The following is a 9,025-nucleotide window of genomic DNA, read 5'->3' as shown; positions in this document are numbered from 1 at the left end:
AGGAAGTCTGGGACTGGTGTAATACATGAGTGCCAATGGGGAGGAAGTCTGGGACTGGTGTAATACATGAGTGCCAATGGGGAGGAAGTCTGGGACTGGTGTAATACATGAGTGCCAGTGGGGGGGAAGCCTGGGACTGGTGTAATACATGAGTGCCAGTGGGGGGGAAGCCTGGGACTGGTGTAATACATGAGTGCCAGTGGGGGGGAAGCCTGGGACTGGTGTAATACATGAGTGCCAGTGGGGGGGAAGCCTGGGACTGGTGTAATACATGAGTGCCAATGGGGAGGAAGCTGGGACTGGTGTAATACATGAGTGCCAATGGGGAGGAAGCCTGGGACCGGTGTAATACATGAGTGCCAATGGGGAGGAAGCTGGGACTGGTGTAATACATGAGTGCCAATGGGGAGGAAGCCTGGGACCGGTGTAATACATGAGTGCCAATGGGGAGGAAGCTGGGACTGGTGTAATACATGAGTGCCAGTGGGGAGGAAGTCTGGGACTGGTGTAATACATGAGTGCCAATGGGGAGGAAGTCTGGGACTGGTGTAATACATGAGTGCCAATGGGGAGGAAGTCTGGGACTGGTGTAATACATGAGTGCCAGTGGGGGGGAAGCCTGGGAGTGGTGTACTACATGAGTGCCAGTGGGGGGGAAGCCTGGGACTGGTGTAATACATGAGTGCTAGTGGGGGGGAAGCCTGGGACTGGTGTAATACATGAGTGCCAATGGGGAGGAAGCTGGGACCGGTGTAATACATGAGTGCCAATGGGGAGGAAGTCTGGGACTGGTGTAATACATGAGTGCCAGTGGGGGGGAAGCCTGGGACCGGTGTAATACATGAGTGCCAATGGGGAGGAAGTCTGGGACTGGTGTAATACATGAGTGCTAGTGGGGGGGAAGCCTGGGACTGGTGTAATACATGAGTGCCAATGGGGAGGAAGCTGGGACCGGTGTAATACATGAGTGCCAATGGGGAGGAAGTCTGGGACTGGTGTAATACATGAGTGCCAGTGGGGGGGAAGCCTGGGACCGGTGTAATACATGAGTGCCAGTGGGGGGGAAGCCTGGGACTGGTGTAATACATGAGTGCTAGTGGGGGGGAAGCCTGGGACTGGTGTAATACATGAGTGCCAATGGGGAGGAAGCTGGGACCGGTGTAATACATGAGTGCCAATGGGGAGGAAGTCTGGGACTGGTGTAATACATGAGTGCCAGTGGGGGGGAAGCCTGGGAGTGGTGTACTACATGAGTGCCAGTGGGGGGGAAGCCTGGGACTGGTGTAATACATGAGTGCTAGTGGGGGGGAAGCCTGGGACTGGTGTAATACATGAGTGCCAATGGGGAGGAAGCTGGGACCGGTGTAATACATGAGTGCCAATGGGGAGGAAGTCTGGGACTGGTGTAATACATGAGTGCCAGTGGGGGGGAAGCCTGGGACTGGTGTAATACATGAGTGCTAGTGGGGAGGAAGCTGGGACTGGTGTAATACATGAGTGCCAGTGGGGAGGAAGCCTGGGACTGGTGTAATACATGAGTGCTAGTGAGCATCAAGTGGTGGCTTGTAACACGACTCAGAGTCTTCAGTTGTCATAGTAACACTAGAACTACACAGTGATAACCTCCTGACCGTGGGGTCCGACTGCAAGGACTGGCATATAGCGACAGAAACGTACTGATCGTGTGGGTTCGACTGCAAGGACTGGCACCGATCTGCAGAAACTTACTGATGTTGTGGGTCCGACTGCAGGGACCGGCATATAGTGACAGAAACTTACTGATCGTGGGGGTCCGACGTTGGGACCGGCACCGATCTGAAAAAACTTACTGATTATGGGGGTCCGACCGTTGGGACCGGCACTGATGTGCAGAAACTTACTATATCGTGTGGGTCCGACTGCAGGGACCGACACCGACCTACAGACGTGGGGGTCCGACTGCAGGGACCGACACCGACCTACAGACGTGGGGGTCCGACAGCAGGGACCGACACCGACCTACAGACGTGGGGGTCCGACCGCAGGGACCGACACCGACCTACAGACGTGGGGGTCCGACCGCAGGGACCGACACCGACCTACAGACGTGGGGGTCCGACCGCAGGGACCGACACCGACCTACAGACGTGGGGGTCCGACCGCAGGGACCGACACCGACCTACAGACGTGGGGGTCCGACCGCAGGGACCGACACCGACCTACAGACGTGGGGGTCCGACCGCAGGGACCGACACCGACCTACAGACGTGGGGGTCCGACCGCAGGGACCGACACCGACCTACAGACGTGGGGGTCCGACCGCAGGGACCGACACCGACCTACAGACGTGGGGGTCCGACTGCAGGGACCGACACCGACCTACAGACGTGGGGGTCCGACCGCAGGGACCGACACCGACCTACAGACGTGGGGGTCCGACCGCAGGGACCGACACCGACCTACAGACGTGGGGGTCCGACTGCAGGGACCGACACCGACCTACAGACGTGGGGGTCCGACCGCAGGGACCACCACCGATCTGCAGACGTGGGGGTCCGACCGCAGGGACCGACACCGACCTACAGACGTGGGGGTCCGACCGCAGGGACCGACACCGACCTACAGACGTGGGGGTCCGACCGCAGGGACCACCACCGATCTGCAGAAACTTACTGATCATGATTAAGGGTGCGTAGCCAGATGAAACGCGTCGATGTCACATATCATGTAACTGTCAACGCCGATGTTGTTTTATCCTCTGCAGTTTTTGGTGAATAAAGAAGAAGTTTTTTCCCAAATTTGTTGGGCTGGATTTCTCATGTTTTGGCAGTGATGATTATTTTGGATACATAAAACAGGGAATAACACGCTGATCGTTGGGGGTTGAACTGCTGGGGATGGGGCATAGGCTGATTTTAGTAAGGGACACTTCAGTGAGTCCAGGTATTTCCCCTGCAGGGGGTAATAATGGGGAAATGCAGAGGTACATGGCCGCCCAATAATAAAGACAGCTGGAGTCTACCTCAATGGGTGCTGTGCACGCAGAGGAGTCTGTGCTCCGGCTCCCAGTATAGAGGGGGACGGTGCGAGTGAAGCCCCCTTTCTATGTGCCCTAATAAGTCATATGGACAAGAGATTTCCTAGTGAGATCTGATTTAACGAGAAGTCATCATCTCATCATCATCATCATCTCATCATCATCATCAGACTCCTATTCCCTGCTCCTTTCATAAAATGCACATGTACATTAGTAGCGACAGAGCGACTCTGGCCCTGTGTTGTAATGAAGCATCTCATGAGCGTGTGCAAAGGTCATTGTGAAGGGAGAAGGAGGAGGTGAGCTGTGACATCTCCTGTTATAGTGTTCCCTGTCATTGCTGATAAGGAGACTGATGAAAACTCTTCCTAAAAGGACAGGAAGTTAGAGTCTAAAAAAAAGTCCCAATGTGAAGACTGTAAGATTACTAATTGTTTTGTAATACAGATTGTGATATAAAAACAAGGCCAAAAATGTAAAAAACATTCACATAACACAAAAAAAGTTTAATTATTGTCATTTTTCGGACCAAAAAAAAGTATAAAATAAGTTGAACACTCCTTCCATACATAGGAAGCAGCGACAATATGGCGGCTCCGTGTTACAGCGCAGCCTCAGCACAACATACAAGATCCAGCTAAAGAGGACACACAGTGAACCCTCGGGCTGAGCCAGTGTTGTACTGAATAGTGGAGATTTCCATAGAGCCCAGAATACACAATTTATAGGTCTCCAACAATATGGCCGCCCTGAGGCAGACAGAAGCACTCTGGGAAATGTCCGAGGTCTAACACCTCTAGGATCAGTGCGTCATTGCTTACCGGAAGTGACGTTCCCTGACGTGCTATTACCTCTGTAGGGCGGAAGTTGGCCGGAAATGACGTATGATTAATCGATTAGCTTTTTTTTCGTGTTGTCAGGTGAGTATCCGGGGCCGAGAGACTGGAAGCTCCGGGGGATGAGCGGTGTCCGGTAGTTTGTAGAGAGACCGAGAAGCAGGTGAGACCGTAATGTCATGTGTCCGCATCTGCACGTTATGGCTGTGTCACATCTGTCTGTCTCTTTTTTTTTCTAAGTATCTGTCTCATTTATGTAGATGTCTGTCTCTCTCATCTGGGGTCTGTGTCTCATCTAAGTGTCTGTGTCTCTCATTTGGGGGTCTGTCTCATCTAGGGGTCTGTCTCTCATCTGGGGTCTGTCTCTCTCATCTGGGGGTCTGTGTCTCTCATCTAAGTGTCTCTCTCATCTGGGGGTCTGTGTCTCTCATCTAAGTGTCTCTCTCATCTGGGGGTCTGTGTCTCTCATCTAAGTGTCTCATCTAGGGGTCTGTCTCTCATCTGGGGTCTGTGTCTCTCATCTGGGGTCTGTCTCTCTCATCTGGGGTCTGTCTCTCATCTAGGGGTCTGTCTCTCATCTGGGGTCTGTCTCTCTCATCTGGGTGTCTGTCTCTCATCTGGGGTCTGTCTCTCTCATCTGGGGTCTGTGTCTCTCATCTAAGTGTCTCTCTCATCTGGGGGTCTGTGTCTCTCATCTAAGTGTCTCATCTAGGGGTCTGTCTCTCATCTGGGGTCTGTGTCTCTCATCTGGGGTCTGTCTCTCTCATCTGGGGTCTGTCTCTCATCTAGGGGTCTGTCTCTCATCTGGGGTCTGTCTCTCTCATCTGGGTGTCTGTCTCTCATCTGGGGTCTGTCTCTCTCATCTGGGGTCTGTCTCTCATCTAAGTGTCTCTCTCATCTGGGGGTCTTTGTCTCTCATCTGGGGGTCTGTCTCATCTGGGGGTCTTTGTCTCTCATCTAAGTGTCTCTCTCATCTGGGGTCTTTGTCTCTCATCTGGGGGTCTGTCTCATCTGGGGGTCTTTGTCTCTCATCTGGGGTCTGTCTCTGTCATCTGGGGTCTGTCTCTCTCATCTGGGGTCTGTCTCTCATCTAAGTGTCTCATCTAGGGGTCTGTCTCTCATCTGGGTGTCTGTCTCTCATCTGGGTGTCTGTCTCTCATCTGGGTGTCTGTCTCTCATCTGGGGTCTGTGTCTCTCATCTGGGGTCTGTCTCTCTCATCTGGGGTCTGTCTCTCATCTGGGGTCTGTCTCTCTCATCTAGGGGTCTGTCTCTCATCTGGGGTCTGTCTCTCTCATCTGGGTGTCTGTCTCTCATCTAAGTGTCTCTCTCATCTGGGGGTCTGTGTCTCTCATCTAAGTGTCTCTCTCATCTGGGGGTCTTTGTCTCTCATCTAAGTGTCTCTCTCATCTGGGGGTCTTTGTCTCTCATCTGGGGGTCTGTCTCATCTGGGGGTCTTTGTCTCTCATCTAAGTGTCTCTCTCATCTGGGGGTCTTTGTCTCTCATCTGGGGGTCTGTCTCATCTGGGGGTCTTTGTCTCTCATCTAAGTGTCTCTCTCATCTGGGGGTCTTTGTCTCTCATCTGGGGGTCTGTCTCATCTGGGGGTCTTTGTCTCTCATCTGGGGGTCTGTCTCTCATCTGGGGTCTGTCTCTGTCATCTGGGTGTCTGTCTCTCATCTGGGGTCTGTCTCTCATCTGGGGTCTGTCTCTCATCTGGGGTCTGTCTCTCATCTGGGGTCTGTCTCTCATCTAGGGGTCTGTCTCTCATCTGGGGTCTGTCTCTCTCATCTGGGTGTCTGTCTCTCATCTAAGTGTCTCTCTCATCTGGGGGTCTGTGTCTCTCATCTAAGTGTCTCTCTCATCTGGGGGTCTTTGTCTCTCATCTGGGGGTCTGTCTCATCTGGGGGTCTTTGTCTCTCATCTGGGGGTCTGTCTCTCTCATCTGGTGGTCTGTCTCTCTCATCTGGGGGTCTGTCTCTCTCACCTGGGGGTCTGTGTCTCTCACCTGGGGGTCTGTGTCTCTCACCTGGGGGTCTGTGTCTCTCACCTGGGGGTCTGTGTCTCTCACCTGGGGGTCTGTGTCTCTCACCTGGGGGTCTGTGTCTCTCACCTGGGGGTCTGTGTCTCTCACCTGGGGGTCTGTGTCTCTCACCTGGGGGTCTGTGTCTCTCACCTGGGGGTCTGTGTCTCTCACCTGGGGGTCTGTGTCTCTCACCTGGGGGTCTGTGTCTCTCACCTGGGGGTCTGTGTCTCTCACCTGGGGGTCTGTGTCTCTCACCTGGGGGTCTGTGTCTCTCACCTGGGGGTCTGTGTCTCTCACCTGGGGGTCTGTGTCTCTCACCTGGGGGTCTGTGTCTCTCACCTGGGGGTCTGTGTCTCTCACCTGGGGGTCTGTGTCTCTCACCTGGGGGTCTGTGTCTCTCACCTGGGGGTCTGTGTCTCTCACCTGGGGGTCTGTGTCTCTCACCTGGGGGTCTGTGTCTCTCACCTGGGGGTCTGTGTCTCTCACCTGGGGGTCTGTGTCTCTCACCTGGGGGTCTGTGTCTCTCACCTGGGGGTCTGTGTCTCTCACCTGGGGGTCTGTGTCTCTCACCTGGGGGTCTGTGTCTCTCACCTGGGGGTCTGTGTCTCTCACCTGGGGGTCTGTGTCTCTCATCTGGGGGTCTGTGTCTCTCATCTGGGGGTCTGTGTCTCTCATCTGGGGGTCTGTGTCTCTCATCTGGGGGTCTGTGTCTCTCATCTGGGGGTCTGTGTCTCTCATCTGGGGGTCTGTGTCTCTCATCTGGGGGTCTGTGTCTCTCATCTGGGGGTCTGTGTCTCTCATCTGGGGGTCTGTGTCTCTCATCTGGGGGTCTGTGTCTCTCATCTGGGGGTCTGTGTCTCTCATCTGGGGGTCTGTGTCTCTCATCTGGGGGTCTGTGTCTCTCATCTGGGGGTCTGTGTCTCTCAGCTAGGGGTCTGTCTGCCTGTCACGTGGGCGTCTGCCTGTCTGTCTCGCGCTGCATCTGTCATCACTATCCAGGCATACAGAATGTGCCAGGGTGACATGTAATGGTGGCCACAGTCCACTTTCAGACAGACTTATTACATGTATAAATTTCAACTGTCTAAAAACTCGTCAGCTTCACATTCTTTGTCAGGATGAAACTTTTATTTGTGATCCCATCACACAAAAGTGGCCTTCATATGCTCGACAGAAACTAGTCATAATGGATTAAAGCCAGAAGGAGTTACAGGGGTTCTCCAAAAATGTAACAAAATGTCAGTCTGTCCTAGTCACGTGTCAGGACAGGCTGCAGTATGAAGAATTCCAGCTCCTGAGACCTGTGTCTCAACTGACAGCGAGCTGTATCGTAAGCACACTTACCACTGAGCCAAGGTGAAGGGCAGTGACAGGAGATGAAATAAATCTTCTCGGTTGTCTGAGTATGGACGACTGAGGCTGGAGTAAAAAATCCTTTGCGCTTAGTCAGTGAGTAGATTTATTTCCTCTCCTATCACAACCCTTTTCTGGCATCTCCAGTATGTGTATGCTTACCATACAGCTCCTCTGACAGTTGAGACTCAGGTTCCAGGAATTGTTTCTTCAGACTGCACCACGTCCTGACACAAGACTGGGGCCGGCCTGCTGTTTGGGATATTTGACATGGGGCCATTTTATTACAGGTTTAGAGAACCCGTTTAACTCCAGGATGTTTTTATCCTTTCGAGGAGAGTTGTGCTTTCACATGACACAAGTAGGATCTGTGTGCAGTGATGCACAGTTATGACGCACTGGTTGGTATATTATTAACTTTCACTCTCTGGGACCCATCCAGTCATTCATACTGGGAGGTCAGGGGATGATATGGGACAAAAATCACATGTATAGGAGTCAGGATTAGAAAATCATGGCCGCTTAGTTTCAGAAACAGTGCCACTCCTGTCTGCAGGCCATGTGTGGCATCACACCTCTGCTGCTAGTGAAGTGAGTGGGGCTGGGGAAGCGGGTCACAGACTAGCGACTTGTCAATCACTCGGAGGAGGAAGAGGTCGGAGAGCTATACATTTAGACCAAGCCCCTGCCCTTGTGAGCTCGTTTGCAGAAGGATTACTAAACACCAGAAAAACAGACGCGTAATTTAAAGGTATGGAAGTGATCATCGTTACAGGGACTTGATCGCGCAGACGTTACTCTGGAGTCTAAAAACCTGCTGACAGGTTCCCTTTAAATATGGAAAGTTGTAGAACGCTTCCTCTATACTCTTATAGGGCTATATTTGTATAAAATCCTCTGTGCCTGGCATCCATCTGGAAAGGACAGTTGGGATGAGCAGAGTTGGCCAGTCATCATCACTGAGGACGTTTGCTGATTGGCTGGGAGCTGCTGACCTCACAAGGCTCCTCCCAGATATCCCTTTCAGTTGGATGCTTGCTTGGGTTTTCAGCTTCCTAGAACTGCGGCGTTGTATTGGTGCATCTTACAGTAACCGGACTGAAAAGTGACAAATCTACAAGTGTCGTGAGCCCGACACTGAGACTTTTCAGGGAATCCGCCCAGTAATAATTGTTGTCGACAATCCATACTCTGAAACTTTTTGAAGAAAACATACTTTGAAAACCCATAAAGCCACAGTGCGAAGGAGCAAAAATTAACAATTAGGTGGTTAAGAAAAAAGGGAGTCGGGACTGGTTATTATGGGATTAAATGACTTCCTCGCTGCTATTTCTAGTCCCGGTTCCTAGTAAGTATTTCGGGTGCTCTGTGATGAGTGATGGCTTACAGGGTGTACTTTATTATTGCAGTATCCAGGGTGGGGTGAGGAGGGTGCACGTGTTTATCCTTCCCTGTGATAATCTGCTCTGTAATGAGTATTTCACAACCCCTGAGCTGCCTCCTGTATATAGGAGACCGCGGGTGTACAGTCAGTAATGGAGCCATGTTGGACTCATTATAGCTCGTACTGCAGTGACCGGAGCGGGCAGCGCTGCCATTGAAGTCTATGGAGGGGGCTCATACAAGGGGCCGCCTGTCTGGTCACTCTGTGTTGACTGGGGGAAGCCTAAGGCCACCATTATGTAGATGGCTTCAGGTCCCAGAGGTGACTAATATCGGTCAGAAATTAATCGGATGCCAGGTGCCTGTGGTGGGAGTCCCCCTATAAATTTTAGAGCTTCCTTGTTGCGGATTAAT

At 52.4% G+C, this 9,025-nt stretch overlaps 1 protein-coding gene across 1 annotated transcript in view; it reads left to right on the top strand.

Annotated features, from left to right (window-relative positions):
• The first annotated feature begins 3,873 nt into the window (after positions 1 to 3,873).
• Positions 3,874 to 9,025, top strand: part of LMBRD2 (LMBR1 domain containing 2) — a 38,873-nt gene continuing 33,721 nt past the window's right edge. The window contains exon 1 of the mRNA XM_069745952.1: positions 3,874 to 4,015. The gene's annotated coding sequence lies outside the window, so the exon portion shown is untranslated. The remainder of the gene's footprint in view (positions 4,016 to 9,025) is intronic.

This window comes from Ranitomeya imitator, chromosome 1 (genome assembly GCF_032444005.1).
Source record: "Ranitomeya imitator isolate aRanImi1 chromosome 1, aRanImi1.pri, whole genome shotgun sequence".
NCBI lineage: Eukaryota > Metazoa > Chordata > Amphibia > Anura > Dendrobatidae > Ranitomeya > Ranitomeya imitator.
This window is presented reverse-complemented; position numbering and strand designations above follow the sequence as displayed.